Raw genomic sequence first — 16,436 nt, forward strand, 5'->3', positions numbered from 1 at the left:
ATTCCAGTTAGAAAAGACTGCGCGCTCCGCCCACTAGAACCTCCTCCGTCCCTGACGTCATATCCGGAATGGTGTCGCCTATATAAAGCGCTGCCACGGCTCTGAGCATTCCTTTTCGCCTGCGTCTCTCGGCAGATAGGTGAGTGTGGCTTTTGGCTTGCGGGTTTAAGTGCGGTGCGGCAGCTTCATCTCGTTATAGCATTTAATTCCTCTCGTCTCTGTATACCGCCCCCGTCTCTCCTCTGCCGCGCCGCGCCTTTCCTCTGCCAGGATGGCACTGGATTAGGTTGGCCTCTTGCCCGCCGTGCTGGTTAACCCTTCCCCCGCCGGTCTGTTCTAGTTGGTAGCAGGAATCCAGGTTGCCCTCCTGTATGTCCTGACTGTGATGAAAAATAATGTTGGTAGGGACATCTGAGAGAGAATGCTGAATGCCAACGTTTCTGAGCAGGCTGTAAGGACACCAGTGGGGTTCTGAAGGACTTTGGGTGGGTGACTACTTTATGCTGGTGGTCACCTGTATGTAGGCCTTGGGGGACCTTTTGCATTGGTTGAGAATTGGGATCCACCATCTCTGCTCTTGCAGATTGTCCTTTGTAGACATTGGAGGTGCTGAGGACAGCTGGCAATGGTGTGAATACAAACTCCCCTGTCACAACCTGAGCTCCTGTTTCCACCATGCTTGATCAGAGGGGTGCAGTCTAGTTGCTTATCGCTGCTGGCCAATCGGTTGCTTCAGTCGGTGCAGGATAGGCTTGTGGTTGCAGTTGCCACGGATTTGCTGGCACTAGTGCTGTGCCTCTAGATGGTTGGAGTTTGGTGATGACACCTTGGTATCCTGACCTTGGTGGACCTCTTTCAAGGAATTATCCAGAGTTAGAAAAACAAGGCTGTCTGCTTCCAAAATACCAGCACCAACCACTCCCTGTCCATGTCTTGGCGGGTATTGCAACTCAGCTTTTTTGCAGTTAATAGAGCTGAGCTGCAATACCGCGAATGTTCTATGGGTGGGGCTGTGCCATGGTTTTTCTAATCCTGAACACCCACCCTTAATGAGCACTGATTGTTACGCTGTTTTTTTTGCCCTCATAGGGGTTGTCCAGTTTCTGGGGTAAATGGGACAATCCCTGGGTTCCTCCTGATAAAACAGTAAGTGCTTAGACCTTGGCTGTATTTATCCAGCAACTTTCATGTTGACCACACGTGACTGTGCAGCCGATTGCTGGCCTTGGCAGTGCACCTGACAAAGCTAGTGATTGGCTGCAGCAGTCACGTGTTGTGGACATGTCACTACTGCAGCCATGACATTTCAGGAGCATCTTGGTGGTCCAGCTTACTTTTGAAACCAGACAACCCCCTTTTTTAGGGGGTATACTTGCATATGTAAAGAGCCCTTGTCTGTCACTGCTTCTAGGGTGCAATGTTTTGGCCTGGATAGAGACTTGAATATTTTTTTTTTTTTTTTGCAGATACCACTGAAGATGGCATGGACCTGCTTATCAGTGTAAGTCCCGAGTCCTGTCCTGCTTCTCTGCTTTTGAGTCCTGGGATATCTTGTACAGTCCTGCAGCCGGTTTACTTAGCAGATCCCTTATATACAGTGGGCCTCATGAGGATGGCCCTGCCCATCTGGATGTCAAGGGAGGGCGTCCTGACCTTGAATCAGTAAGAGTAAAGTTGACTCGGTGTGGACTTCAATTGCTTGAAGTTCCATCTTCCATTTAACTTAATGGGGGTGATATGCAGTACTGCCGTCATGCTGCCACCTACAAATTCCAGTCATGTCTGCGACCACCTGTGAGGTGGATAGAAATAAGACCAAACAGCAGGTGGCGCTACAGATATTGTATTGAATAGATTAGTAGCTATGCTAAAAAAATAATCGCATGCAATTACAAAAATACTCAGATCCAGGTGCTGGCTTAAAAATTTGAAAAATTGTGCCGCAGTCCTTTTTTCTGGCCTCCATTGGGCACAACTCCCTATGGATATACTGTATACATGGCCGCTGCCCATATGCTTTTATAGGACATTTTGTTGGATGTACCAGTCAGGCCCCTTTAAGTGCAAAACTTGTTTTGAGCAGGTGCCACCATTTTGGCAAGTTTAGCGATACTGTGGCTCGTCTGTAGTGTCTCTGGGTACGAGCACAGGACTTGGTCATGTACCATGCTAATGTACGAGCCACAGGGGGTTCTAATTAAAGGATTAGGACGCGCCATGTAGCCGTCCTACATCATTGTTTGTGCCATGCATACCTTTAGGGGGTCTTATCAAATTTCTATCCCCTGCGATCCTGGAGGATGCTCTTCATTTGAGATGAGCTGTCACCTGAGCGCTAAATCTACTCCTGGACTGAAGTAGGTTTCAATCGCCATTTATGCTGGTAGGATTGATGAATGCTGGGGCTGATTGTCCTGCCTCTGTCACGCGCACACCCCACCACTTCTCAGTGTTCCATGGGCTTAAATTTCGGTGCACCAGCATTTAAAAAGTAGAACTTTGTAGTGTGACTTTTACACCAGAAACTGGGGTAGGGAGTCATAAGTGACCCCCTTAGTGTTTGGGACCAGTCAATCTGCAGTGACATAAACCAGGCTGCTCTAATGCCGCTGATGACGCCTATTTGCTACTCTTGACTGTCAGGATGACGAGAGAGCTTACCACCAATACTTATTCTGAGGCATTAGACGCTCGTCACTTTGTGTCTATGGACAGATATTTCTCCTTTGTGACGCTTGGTTCTTTTCTTCCAGGTCTGGTGATGTCAGGCATGTGGGTAAGTTTGCTACTTTTAATATACAGACTTCTTATGACTGTGTATGATGACTTGATTAATCAATGGGAATCTCTCTGAAAAAGAATGAGGGACATTTCTTGTGCTGATGCAGTGTAGGTAAATGCTTTGGAGGACTTGAGCGTGGGCCGTACTTATTCATCATGTTTTTTTGTTTTTAGCTCAAGAATGGCTGCTTAAACCCAAGATGGCGGAGTCAGCACTTGAAGGTTGGTGTCTGTAACTTACCACAATCATTTATTAAATAACTGCATTGCTATGGTTAGACTTCAGTTGCTTGAATTTTGAGTTGTGAAATGGGCATCTGTAGGAATAGTGACCAGCAACACTTGTGCTGAAGATCAGGGAAGGTGCTCTTGTCTTGCTGAGAGCCAGCAGGTGTATGGGGTCTCACACGTAATGTTCTCTGGTAAAGTGGTGCAGAAGGGCTTTCCATCAGAAGAAAAAGCATTAGTTGACTTCAGAGTTCTTGCTCCTCATCCATACAGTGCAGGCTTCTAGTTGGCTTGTTGAAATGCCTTTGAAGCAGCTCGTGGATGGAACTGTTCCTCTAAACATTCTCCACCAGGCGAACAAGTGCCTTTCAAGAGCTCCTTCAAAGGTCTCTCAGCCAACCAGATCATTACTCTGTACTAATGAGGAACAGTGCAGTCTGCAAATGAGTCTGTGGTTTGGCTGACACTTCCAGTCATGTGTTGGTCCTCTAACCATCCCAGCAGCAATTTTGGGAGCCACCGTCTTGGAACCAAGTCAATATATTCTCAAATGGGAATGGGTGGATGTGCCATATGTATCTGAGAAATCCAAATCTGTGACTTGCCTTCATTTCACAATGGTGGCTTTCAAAATGGCCAGAGTTGGACTAAGCCTCACAAATTTCCCACCTTTTTAGCCACACACAATGGCATTTCCTATCTTTTCCATTTGAGGTGTCTCCATACTTCTGGGCCACCATGTAGACTATCCTTGGCTTTCACAACTTGGCCACAGACCCCCTTTACTACAGTCTGTTCTCTATTAAATTTCCTCAAGACACAATGATGATCACATAGTTCAGCTGATGGAACAGTGATGAATACGCTTGTCTTTCGCTCCTATCTGATGTGTCGATGCTCTGTGTGTGATTTAAATCATAGGCTGCAGGATTTGTTGTAATTGTGCAATAAACCTTTGCAGGTCTCGCAGCAAGTTGAGGACTTGAAGCTTCTGTGGTAAGTGTTGGCACAGAACTGTATTGTAGGTCAGTGACTGGACCTAATGTAAGGTCTGGTGTACATGGCAGCAAGCTTTTCTGGTCTATAAACCAGGTTGAGAACTTACCGTAGAAGTGGTGTTCTAGTTACAAAACTATCCCCAGCAGTAGGACCCCCACTGATCACAAGAATGGGGGCCCCAAACCCTGTGGAGCTCTCCCTGAAATGGATGGAGCACCTGGTCAGAATGCATGCTGCTGCTCCACTGATTCCTATGGGAGCATCAGATGGCTGAGGACAGCCACTCCATTCTTGTGATCAGTGAAGGGTCCCAGTAGTGGGGCCCCTGCAGATTTAGTAGTTGTACTATGGCTGGGGGGTAACGTCTTGTAACCAGAATATTCCGTTAATTGCAGAAAAATGAAATGGTTGTAAACTGTGGCCCATGGACCCATTAAAGTCAGTGGGTTTGCAAAAAAAATGGGATGTGTAATCCATGTTTTGCTGACCACAGAATCCATGCAGTCTTGTGCATGAGGCCTTACAGTGGGTGAGGTGACAAAACGGAGATTAGTTTGGCTGTGTGCACTGGCTTTTCTCTGCTGCGCACTAATGGGATTTTGCAACGTTTAGGACAAAAACCCAACATGATGATGCTGTTACAAACCTGACTTTCCCATGGAGGTTTGTTTATTAGCTCTATCTGACTTGGAAGCTGTTTCTCTTGCATGCAAAATTCTGGTTAGATGAAGTTATTTCCTATCCATAAGATAGGGGATGACTATTAGATCAGTGGTCTGACCAATGGAAACTGTAGTCGTAAGAACTGGGCCCCATAACTTTGCAGGCACTCAAAACAAATGTACCAGCAGGTGAAGCGTGCACGCTGCAGATCTATTTCTAGAAGACTGCTGTAGATGGCTGTGTGTTTGTACTTTCAGAATTGTGACCTCCCAGTTCTTGTGATTGGGGGGTCCCAGCAGTCAGACCCCACTGATCTAATAGTAATCCCTTATACTGGGATGGTGAATGGGGTTTAAACCTCTTACTGAACTCCTCTTCATCTGTTCCTTTGAGTTTATGGTATTAAAATGGATACCAGTTTTATATATTTTTTATTTTTCTCCCCTCCAGACTTGTCGTTTACTTGAAGGGACAGGGCTTGGACGTTTCGGTACGTATAATTTCAGCACTCTGCATTAGTTGTCAGGATGTCTATGATGAAACATAGTTCAGCTGATCTTCTGTGAAGAACAGTCTTTCGCTCCTATCTGAGTCATCCTAACGCCTCTTGCACACAACTGTATTTTGTGGTCTGCAAAAAATACAGGTGTCTGTGTGCGTTCTGTGGAACGGAACAGCTGGCCCTTCATAGAACAGTACTATCCTTGTCCGTAATGTGGACAGCAATAGGGCAAGTTCTAGCTTTTCATGGTATGGAAATGGAATTCACACAGAATACCTTCCGCAAAAATGAAACAGAAGTAAAATATGTTTGTGTGCAAGAGGCCTAAGACTGTATATGCCTCTTGCAGCCCTATTGCTGTATCTAATCATTGACTATTTCTTTAGGCAACCTAACCGTTCGTGAAGTGGAATGTGTCATGTGTAGCCTGCCCTGCAGCCCAACGGACATCACTGGAGACCTCCCGAAGTAGGTATCTGTGGCCTTTATTGCTATATAATGGCAGCTATTAGAGGACCTTGTGATTGACACTTCAGTAATGTGCAGGTTATATAGTGCCATAACTTGGTTAGGACAGTTTCCGTAGCCTATATGGCAACCTCTAGCTGTTCTGAAACTACAACTCCCAGAATCTTTCATGCATGCTGGGAGCTGTAGTTTCAGAGCAGCTGCCAGCCTGGCATTGCTAAAGTCCATGCCAACTATCAGTGCTGGACACATGGTAAAAGTAACTGAAAGTGAAGGGCTCTGTAAATGATGACTTTATGAATCAGGTCTCCAATTGTTTGTGCGGATAACTTGAAAAACACTGAAGCAGACGCTTAATTTTGTATTTTAGTATTTCCCATCATGGTGTTTAAACACTGCGTAACTTACTGTGTGATCTTACTTTTTAGTGCTGCGATTTTCAAGGGCCTGCGGAGAAGAACCTGGTGAAAGGGCACGGTAGGTTGTCTTCCTCTGTTCACTGTGTAATAAGATTGCAAATGTCATACCGCTAGTTGCTGCAAACAATGGTGGTGATGGTCTGCCGGGATTTCAACTGATTTTGTGGGTAGCAATGTGACCATGAAGTGTGACTTTTAGTAGTATATTTAAAGTGTCAGTCGACTCTGCATTAATTAGTATAGTATGTACATGAGGAGTAACTATTTCTGGCTTTCATTAGCAGGTTTCCTCTGCTTGCTAAATATCTAGTTTGCAGTTCTCCCAGATGTGGTGGGTAGAGACTAGCTCACAGAAAATAGGTGCACTACAGTGGTAAATGCAATTGACAATATATGGCTAAACCTCACACTGATATTAAAATGAGACTTTTGCCAATATAATGTCCTTTATATAGTTTTGAGTATTTTCTGCCTTAAGACCACTTTATTCTGTTCTGGGTAGAGACTAGCTGCCATCCACTGTGCACACAAAGTAGAGGAGAATCTCCTTCCTAACTGTCATTCATAAGCAGCCCCAGGATAATATTGAAGTACTGACCTGTATGTGAATGAAGCACTTGTGCTGAGCTTTACACTTCCTATGTAGTCTGAGTTAATGCAGTCTGAGGGGAGGGGTAGGAGTGAGCATGGACATGTGAAATGTGGTCCTCCTGCAGGAATGATCTGTCAAGGTGCGCATAAGGCTTTTTTCAAAGTTAAAAGCGATTATTAATTATATCAAAGCTGTGTAAGTTGGTGACCATTTAAGTAGTCACTCCACTAAGTGTCCCAAGCCTTGAATTTGCATTCAGCTATAATTGAAACCTGACGTGTAGTTGGGATTGTTTGAGACTTGCTGCCAGTTTGGAAGCCATAGTCTTGTCTAGGTGCTAAGAACTGGGCTCTGTAGCTTCCCTGCATGTTGGCAATGTGTAGTAGCAGTTACCGAGGGCAGGAGCTGTGCGTGTTGTGCCTTAATGCTATTATGTTATCTCTATTACCTGCATGTAAAATGCCACAGCCACTAATCTGCAACATGGCCTAATCTTGGGGTTACTCATGATGCTGTAAATGTCTGACCTGAATCTGTGTGTGGACTATCAAGTACTGACCTGACCTCAAACCTTATTCCTACCTTGGTGTTACTTGCAGCACTTGCCCCATTAACCACCTTCTCCATTTCTAGGTGCTCGGGGCACTGCTTGGCTAAACCTGGTAAGTAACATGCTTTTCATTAAAACTGCTATTGGTTAGTCTTGGTTTACAGTGATGAAACTGATTCTGCCATATGATAAAGGATGATTATATCTTCAACCGTTCCACTTTTTTCTGAGAACCTGCCAGATTAAGGCACGAGCTAGACTTCACCATAAACTGAACTCTAATCCTCCATCTCAAATCTTGCAGGTGAGAACATCTTTCGGGAGCTGAATCGGGTAAGAATGCAAGTCTGTTGGTGAAAAGCAAAACCTTATGTAACAACAATGTGAATGTTGCATGCTTCAAGGGTTTAAGTCTTTACTTGCTGCCTATCCTCAAGGTGTAGGCCATCATTAGCTGATCAGCGAGGGTCTGATGCTGAAAGTTGGTGCTGGAACTTCACAGCATTGTCAGCCTTGTAGTGGAGGGAGCTCCTTACTGAGCGCTGCTTCAATTGACTTCAATGGGAACAGCTGTTGTAATGGGCGGTTGGCTCTGTCTAGGGATAGACCGATTATCGGATTTGCCGATATTCAGGATTTTGAACACCATCTATTTTGCCGATATTCCGATAGTGTATGGGGAACACAGATCGTGCTGCTGTCAGCGCTCTCAGTGTTCCCCTTAGCAGCACAGGGGAGAAGGAGCAGTGTCTCCTCCCCCTGTGCTGCTGCTGCCGCCGCCAATGTAAGGACAGGGGACAGGAGGAGGGGAGGAGCTATGGCCACTGCTCCACCAATGAAGATTACTCTCATTTATTCATATACAGGAGGCGGGAGCTGCAGGATCACATAGCCGGCTCCCGGCCTCTATGAGCTGTAGCTGCGATCTGCGGTAGTTAACTCCTCAGGTGCCGCGGATTGCAGCTACAGCTCATAGAGGTCGGGAGCCAGCTATGTGATCCTGCAGCCAGCTCCCGCCTCCTGTATATGAATGAATTAGAGATTAAGCTTCATTGCTGGCGCAGTGCGCCCCCCCAACATTAAGCATTGGTGGCGCAGTGCGCCTCCCCCCCCCCCCCAAGCCCCCCCAGTATTAAGCATTGGTGGCGCAGTGCGCCCCCCCTCCCCCCAGTATTAGGCATTGGTGGCGCATAGGGCCCCCCACCCCAGTCGCAGTGCGCCCCTCCACAGGATCCCCTCTCCCTTGCTCCTCCGATCGGTTACCATGGCAGCCAGGACGCTATTGAAGCCCTAGCTGCCATGATAAGCTCCATGCTGCTGTGTGCACAAAGCACACAGCAGCAGGGACAGTGAGCTCCTATTCACCCTGATAGATCTCTATCAGGGTGAATAGGACAAAGGTTCTAGTCCCTAAGGGGGCTAAAAGTTAAAAAAAAGTTACCAAAAAAATAATAAACACCAAAATATTAAATATAAATGAAAGATTTACAAAAAAAAATACACATTAACAATAAACATTAATTTTCAGCAGATTTGTGGGAATTTTTTTTTTTTTTCAAAAATGAAAATTCCCAGAATATCGGTATAAATTATCGGCTATCGGCCTGAAAGTTCACAAATTATCGGTATCTGCCCTAAAATCGATATCGGTCTATCCCTAGCTCTGTCATTCCAGCACTGACAACCACAGCTGAACTGATCAGCGGTGTGTTGGACTCCTGCCAGTCAGCTAGTGATGACTAAGGGTCCATGTAGACTTCTGAAAGTTTTGCGGACCACACATGACTGGTCCTATCATAGAAATGCCTATTGTCTGTGACTGCGGGCAAGAATAGGAAATGCTCTTGTGGGGTGGCACACGGTGTGCTGTCCACATCTTTTGTGGCCCCATTAAAATGAATGCAAAACAGGGATGGACCCAAAATTGCAGAACTGATGTGGACCAATAACTAATGTGTGAATAAACCCTTATGGTTCTGCAAAAAATGCACTCCGTCTGTATTAAGTTTTTCCATTCCGATGAAAGATAGAACATGTCCTATTGCTTGCAAATCACCTTCAATGGGTCCACAAAAAAGAACATGCAGAAATGCATCCGTATTTCTTCCGTATCCGTTCTGTTTTTTGGAACCATCTATTGAAAATTTTTTGTCCAGCCCAATTTTTTTCTATGTAATTACTGTATACCTCATATGGAACGGAAACTCAACAAACAGACAGCAAAACACTGAGCCACAGTTTTGTGTGGTCTTCTATTGAGGATTGGCAATCTTTGTAAAGACTGGGGAGCACCTTAAAGGGATGTTCTGGCAATACAAAGTTACCCACTGTAAATGGGATGACTTTCTACTTTTGAGGGTCTTACTCCTGTGCTTGGCTATTCGGCAGTGTAGACCAGTGTTCCTCAACTCCAGTCCTCAGGGCCCACCATCTGGTCATGATTTCAGAATATCCCACAGAATGAAAACCTGTGCTAAGTCTTGGTGCATTGACACTAATTATATCACCTGCTCAATACTAAGGAAATCCTGAAAACATGACCAATAGGTGGGTCCTGAGGACTGGAGGTGAGGAACACTGGTCTAGACAGTGAATGGAGCAGTAGTGGGCATGCTCCGCACCTCTTAATTTTCTAATGAAACTAAATAGATTTTACCCTGGCAGCTTGTATATGATGAAAACTATGTTGGTAGGGACATCTGAGACCCCATGATGTTTACCAACTTCTCTGAATGTGTAGGATGTTTCTTCATATTAGTATAGATATTTACCTAGTATCTGCTGACATGTGTATTTCTTCTTCCAGCAGTTGTACAATGAAGTCTTGCCATTCAGATCTGATTCAATCCATTGGTAAGTTGCTGAGTAACAGAAGACGCTAGACCTGACAAAAGCCAGTGATGGTTCAAGAGTAGTGGACAGAAGTGATTTCTGACAACTTTTTCATAAAACTGAGGCTTGCATCTTATGTCCTTATTGGTGTAGTAGGCGTCCTTCCAGTCTGATCTGGATGTCAGATGCTGTATTCCTACAAACCTGTGCCAGTGAAGCAAACCTGTCAAAGATTTGCATTAATTTTTAATACCCATTAGTTCTTTAACAAACTTCATTTATTTTATTTTTTTTCCCCCACCCCAGAATCTCAGGACCTCTTCAGGGTAAGTACATGGGATCACCTGTTATACTTTACCTGGCACTGTGATGATTTAATATTTAATCAATGGGAATCTCTCTGAATAAGAATGAAGGAGAACCTTTCACTGATGGTGCTTTTCATCACCTTGTGCTTAATTTCTTGGTGTTCTGTCACGTGCTAAATCCTCTACTTTCTTATTTTTAGGAATTCTGTCAGTAATGGGGATTTAACAAAGGTGAGTTTCCTTGAACTTAAATTTGGGACTGCATGGAGGTTGTGCAGCACAGGATCATATGATGACTGCATAGTTCATCTGACTGACAGTGATGAACAGTCTTTCGCTCCTATCTGATGTATCCTGTTTGCTTTTGGGTGTATTGTCAGCGTTTAATTAGTCGTTAGTAAAGAATTGGCGGTTCTCTTACACGGGCAGGTTGTCTGTAAAGAAGCAGATGTTCCTGATCATTAGCAGAGTTGAGTGCTGTATCTACACGCGGCAGTCAATACACCGGTCGCTTGTCCCCATAGAAAATAATAATTTTCTGTTTAGGTAGGATCTGCTGCATTTTGTATGTATGCCAGCAGGAAGACATAATGAACAAGCGTCTTAGTTGGGTGACTGCCGCCACCTTACAGTAAATTATTGGGTATGAGCAATTGTGCAAAGGCTCGTCCCTGATCTGCCTGATCATCAGTCTGTGTAAAAGGACCATTTACATCGTAATAGCAGACTTCCTTGTTAGCGGGGTTACTTGCAAGCCTCACTGGTAGTAATATATATAGTTTAGTAATGTCCCTGTATCCATAACAGTCAATACTTTATCATGGCTTGCTTAAGGTAGAACATTGACATAAAATCCACTTTTTTTTCCCCCTCAGATCCAGTGTCTGCTTATACAGCTGTGCACCACAATTCTGAAAGTTACTGAAGTGAGTATGACGAGTACTGTTCTATGCGGCACTGCCATCTGATGTGTTCACTGCATGCTCGGCCTTCTATAAGCAAACCTGAAGGTGGCCTCCCCTCATTGATCCCTATAGTGAGAGCCGCTGCTGGTAAATGGCTGGGAGCCTTGTTCTGATGGCTGAGGGTCACTCCCTTGGACACATGCTTATGATGTAAAGGCCAATTTCTGTGCTTGAAATGGCTTACCTGTCATAATGGAAAACTATACGTAAAACAGATTCCACTGCCTGCACGCTAATATTTCTAAAGTGAACCTGCTGTTTACAGCACTCTGTATACCTTGCGGTTGGTTACATGGTGCTAGCAGATGGTGACTGCTTGACGTGCAAGCGGAGACGTGGTGAACTGTACTGTGACTTGCAGTAGTCTGTAAGTGATGACTTGTGAATCAGGTCTCCAACTACTTGTGAGGATAACTTGACCCACACTGATGCAGACTGCTCCACACTGAGCTTCAAAGTTGCTGATCCTGAGTAAGAAACACTAATGGTTCTGTCTCCACAGGTCAGAAGCTTGTCGGCAGCTATGAATGTAAGTTTTTTTACTATAATTAAATTTAAGTTGTGTTCAACCCCCCCCCCCCCCCCCCTATAACCAGTGATGAAAATGATTCTGCCATATGAACTCTACTGATTTCAACATCAACCGTTCCACTTATCTCTGAGGCTATAGCGGGGGTAGCTTAGGTGTTGCCTGGTTCTTTAGCTCTAGTTCTTGCCCCAAAATGAATTTGGTAACCTTTGGCACTCCAGCTGTTCTGAAACTACTCCAATCATACTCCATGCACTTATGGGAGTTGCAAGGACAGCCAGGCTACAGCAGCTGGAGTGGCAGGTTACTATATAATGTACAGCTGTATAGCCTGTAAGTGGCAAACTGCATTATAAACTGACCTGATGGTTTTATATTTTCCAGTGTGGAGACCCTCGGCAGTTACTTAAGACCGGTCCTGTGAACAATCCTCCTATGGTAAGTAACTGGTCTACTCTATGCTGCTTTTAAAGGGGTTGTCCAGGAGCAGGGCTGATCCTGGATAGAGGCTCCCATTTACCTTTTTAATGGTGGAGTATTGAAGGAAATATCCGCTGCTCCATTCGTACATGGTGAAGGGGAGCTAATGTCCAGCCCTGAACCTGGATAACCCTTCAAGTTGTGTGGGGTTGATTGATGATAATTACCTTGAACTCTCTCACTGATATAAAGATGAAACCTCAAGTACTGACTCCCCAGCTAAAGCAATCCTCTAAAGCAGTCAGTATAACTTGAAGCATCACACTAACATTTATTTTTTATTTTTTCCCAATTTATAGGAACTGAAGATCGTTGGTCGTCGGGATCAAAGGACCATCATTGATACCATGTGCAATATCTGACTATTTCATGTGTTTATAATAAACAGGTTTCTTGATATAAACTTGTGAATACATAGGCCTTCTATTTAAAGGGGTATTCCAGCTTCATAATACTGATGACCTGTTAGGATGGGTCATATCAGACTGATAAAGGTCCAACTTGACACCCCAGGTGATCAGGTTTTTTTTGTTTTTTAGGAGGCCACAGCTTTGAGCTGTCAGCATAGTGGCGCAGGATAACTACAGCCACATACCCTCCATGCTAACAGGGAACACTGCAGTTGCGACACACTGACATTGAAGAGGCTGTGGCCCTCCTATAAACACTGTGCCTCCTTCAAGTAGCTGATTGGGAGGTGACAATTCAACTAACACTTTAAAGGAGGTTCTCGGGGAATAGACATCTGATCTCCTACTTACAACCTGCACCCTCATGTCCATGTTGCAGTCAAGACTGTTTACATCCAGCAGTGCATGGTACTTAAAGACTATGTATACCTTTTATCTAAAAAAATTAATTAAAAGAGACCATTTTTTTTTTTTTTCCCCTGGCACCTCCACAACGGTGCACTCTGGAGGGTCTCTGCCTCCCCAGGACAGGAAACAATGTAAAGCTGAAGCTTAAAAGGCCCCTCCCTTTACCAGATTTGGTTGTTTCCTGTCCTCGGGATTGTGTGGAAGCTGCTCCTGCAGTGTCAGACGTTCAGTTTTGACCTGCACTGCTAATCGGTGTTGCCCCATCTGGAAGGCCCTGTGCAGAGGACAGGAGCTGAGGAGGTCTTGGCACCTCTATTCCCCATTCCTTCAGCATAAGGCCTTCAGGGAAGGCAGCCCTGGGCGTCAGTTCCCCAACTATATTGTACGGCGGGGAACAAGGGATCATACGCATGTGCAAATAGGCTGGGGTTCTCTGCGGCTGACTGTTCAGTTTGCCAGGCCTCTGTTCGTCACCTGCCACCACATGACATCAGAGGCCTGGCGGATATTAAGGGGAGTGTTGGGAGGCAAGAAGCGCAGGAAGACAGGCATCTCATAACACGTGCAGCATGTCGGCTCCTTTGGAAACTTCTGACATGTCCCGCAAGCCTGATCCTTCTGCCACCCAGTAAGCCTCCTTCCAATGTGCGTGACTGGTTACCCCTGCTATTAAAGGGCGGGGGCACAATTTCTGTATAGCCTTTCCCCAATGGTGTTGGACTCAAATTAGCCTTTTTGTTTCTTGCCCTGATTTCTATTAGTTTTTAGGGCAGGGAGGCCCACACCAGTAAATCCTCTGGAAGAGAATCAGGGCAAAAGTGCAATTTTCTAAAAATCCCTGCCATCTAGAACTACGAAAAGCGCTCTGTCCCAGTTGTATGGACAAAGTAGTGACTGAAGTATCCTGTTCTTACTATAATCCATAAAAAAAATAATGAAGGAAGAAGTAAAGATGGTAAGACTCAAGCCAAGATTACTTCTGTTTTGTCCGATGCCTCTGAGGATCTGGTAAAACTCTCTGCTAGATCCTCAGCCCTCTCAAATGCCACACGTAGAGCTATATGGATCAGATCATGGTCTGGAGACCATGCTCCATTCTGTGTAAGGGGGAGAAGTTCACTTCAGTAATAACCTGGAAAAGACAGGACAAGAAAAAAAAAGATTTCCTTCAGACTCTAAATTTCACCAAAAAATACTGTCCTCTTGAAATCAGAAAAGAACCAGGTTGGAGAAGAGGGCGCAGGAAAGTGGCAACCCAACCCGCCAGAGGAAAGGGGGAGAGGATTTGTTTTCCCCAGAAACTACAGCAAAACCTCTCTGCCAGATTTCAAGTAGGAGGCAGACTAAAGATTTGCCTCAGGCCTCATGCACACGACCGTTGTGTGCATCCGTGGCCGTTGTGCCGTTTTCCGTTTTTTTTCACGGACCCATTGACTATTATTAGCACACTGGCCCCAATGCTATTATTACAATAGAGGGAGGGGGGTTGGGGGGGCGCGCACACTGGCCCCAATGCTATTACAATAGAGGGAGGGAGGGAGGGGGTGCGCACACTGGCCACCAACGAGTTAACAACAGGGGAGGGGGGGCCCACTGGCCACCAATGAGTTAAAAACAGGGGGGGGGGGTCTGCCCCCTGCTGCCTGGCAGCACCTGCCAGGCAGCAGGGGACAGTCATGTACACAGTTTTTTTGTATATTCTAACCTGAAGCGTCTCCATCACCATGGAAACGCCTCTGTGTTAGAATATACTGTCGGAAATGAGTTTCACGATGTAGCTCATATCCGACAGTATATTCTAACATAGAGGCGTTCCCATGGTGATGGGGACGCTACAAGTTAAAATATACCATCGGATTGGAGAAAACTCCGATCAGATGGTATAAAGGGACTCCAGACTTTACATTGAAAGTCAATGGGGACGGATCCGTTTGAAATGGCACCATATTGTGTCAACATCAAACGGATCCGTCCCCATTGACTTGCATTGTAATTCAGGACGGATCCGTTTGGCTCCGCACGGCCAGGCGGACACCAAAATGACTTTTTTTTCATGTCCGTGGATCCTCCAAAAATCAAGGAAGACCCACGGACGAAAAAACGGTCACGGATCACGGACCCCGTTTTTGCGGGCCGTGAAAAAAAACTGTCGTGTGCATGAGGCCTCAGCCAGGGGAAATATTTCTACTTGCAATCAAATCGACAGTAAATCTTTTGACTCGTGATTGCTACATGGTAACCATGGACCTCTCCGATGCATATTACAATGTTCCCATTCACAGGGACTATCGGAAATTTCTCAGGATAGCGATATTTCAGAAGGGGCAAAACATAATTTCCGATTTCAGGCCCTACCCTCAGAATTTTTAAATTATGGCCAAGGTGACTTTTTCTTTGCATCTTCAGGGAATATTAATCGTCCCATATCTGGATGACTTTTTGAGGGCAGCCCCATCCCTTCAAGATCTCCAGGGTCAATTATGGATTGTACAAAGGAAGTTGTTGCAATTGGGCTGGTTGATAAATGAAGAGAAATTGGACCTAGTACCCAGTCGCTGGGACTGCCTGCCGGATCCGGCAATCTGGACACAAACTGATGGCATTTGTCAGACGGGTGCGGATCCGTCTGACAATTGCTTTGAAATACCAGATCGGTCTCTCCGGTGTTATCTGGAAAAAACTGATCCGGTATTGATTTTTATTTTACTCATTCTATTGGAGCAAATAGTAAAGTACATGACTATAAAATCAGAACAAGGAAACAAAAACCAAACATAACAGGACATGTTACATGATGGTTTTTCCCTGTGCGCAGCAGGGTCTCTGACATGTATAAAACATTTCCCATACACGTAGCATTTCCGGGGATCTACCCCATGGAGCGTATGGTTACAATAGCAAACCAGACCCCTATTCAAGGGGTATATGTAGGGCATCAACGATTAGATAACGTGTTAGTGGACGCACACCACTCCCCCACTTTATGAAATTTCTGTGGGCACCCTGTGTATACTACTTTCTCCAGCGGTATGAGCTGATTTGCTATGTTTCCATTGGTTTAGAGTAGGCATCCTGTCGGCCATCCATCTAAGCGCTATCGACTTCCTAGCAAGGAATAAGGTTTCCTCCAGAAATATCCTGTGATGGTGAGACCACTGCTCATCCTCTACAATTCCCAACACACACATCTTGGGGCAAGGAGGGGCAGTTCCAGATCTGACAAGAATGATGTCACGTCTAGCCAAAATCTTTGTATATGTCTACACTCCCAAATCATGTGCCAGAAGTTGGCATTGGCCTGA

At 45.2% G+C, this 16,436-nt stretch overlaps 1 long non-coding RNA gene and 10 other non-coding genes across 11 annotated transcripts; all 11 read left to right on the plus strand.

Annotated features, from left to right (window-relative positions):
• The first annotated feature begins 87 nt into the window (after positions 1-87).
• LOC122943978 lies at positions 88-11,836 on the plus strand. Its single transcript, XR_006390917.1, has 15 exons — positions 88-139; positions 1,467-1,501; positions 2,754-2,776; positions 2,956-3,003; positions 3,971-4,005; positions 5,122-5,161; positions 5,560-5,641; positions 6,070-6,118; positions 7,286-7,314; positions 7,507-7,535; positions 10,009-10,055; positions 10,341-10,360; positions 10,543-10,573; positions 11,218-11,268; positions 11,810-11,836. It is a non-coding gene; the product is annotated as an uncharacterized LOC122943978 (long non-coding RNA).
• Positions 372-453, plus strand: LOC122944275. Its single transcript, XR_006390956.1, has one exon. It is a non-coding gene; the product is annotated as a small nucleolar RNA SNORD74 (small nucleolar RNA).
• LOC122944346 lies at positions 2,812-2,890 on the plus strand. The gene has a single exon (XR_006391005.1). It is a non-coding gene; the product is annotated as a small nucleolar RNA SNORD79 (small nucleolar RNA).
• LOC122944277 lies at positions 3,824-3,904 on the plus strand. The gene has a single exon (XR_006390958.1). It is a non-coding gene; the product is annotated as a small nucleolar RNA snR60/Z15/Z230/Z193/J17 (small nucleolar RNA).
• On the plus strand, positions 5,196-5,270 carry LOC122944284. The gene has a single exon (XR_006390963.1). It is a non-coding gene; the product is annotated as a small nucleolar RNA snR60/Z15/Z230/Z193/J17 (small nucleolar RNA).
• LOC122944273 lies at positions 7,361-7,436 on the plus strand. Its single transcript, XR_006390954.1, has one exon. It is a non-coding gene; the product is annotated as a small nucleolar RNA SNORD47 (small nucleolar RNA).
• On the plus strand, positions 9,863-9,943 carry LOC122944276. Its single transcript, XR_006390957.1, has one exon. It is a non-coding gene; the product is annotated as a small nucleolar RNA SNORD74 (small nucleolar RNA).
• On the plus strand, positions 10,095-10,161 carry LOC122944300. The gene has a single exon (XR_006390977.1). It is a non-coding gene; the product is annotated as a small nucleolar RNA SNORD75 (small nucleolar RNA).
• On the plus strand, positions 10,395-10,473 carry LOC122944347. The gene has a single exon (XR_006391006.1). It is a non-coding gene; the product is annotated as a small nucleolar RNA SNORD79 (small nucleolar RNA).
• LOC122944282 lies at positions 10,623-10,699 on the plus strand. Its single transcript, XR_006390961.1, has one exon. It is a non-coding gene; the product is annotated as a small nucleolar RNA snR60/Z15/Z230/Z193/J17 (small nucleolar RNA).
• Positions 11,837-11,897: 61 nt separating the features above from the next.
• Positions 11,898-11,973, plus strand: LOC122944271. Its single transcript, XR_006390952.1, has one exon. It is a non-coding gene; the product is annotated as a small nucleolar RNA SNORD47 (small nucleolar RNA).
• The last annotated feature ends 4,463 nt before the right edge of the window (positions 11,974-16,436 follow it).

The sequence above is a fragment of the Bufo gargarizans genome, chromosome 7, assembly GCF_014858855.1.
Source record: "Bufo gargarizans isolate SCDJY-AF-19 chromosome 7, ASM1485885v1, whole genome shotgun sequence".
Taxonomy (NCBI): domain Eukaryota; kingdom Metazoa; phylum Chordata; class Amphibia; order Anura; family Bufonidae; genus Bufo; species Bufo gargarizans.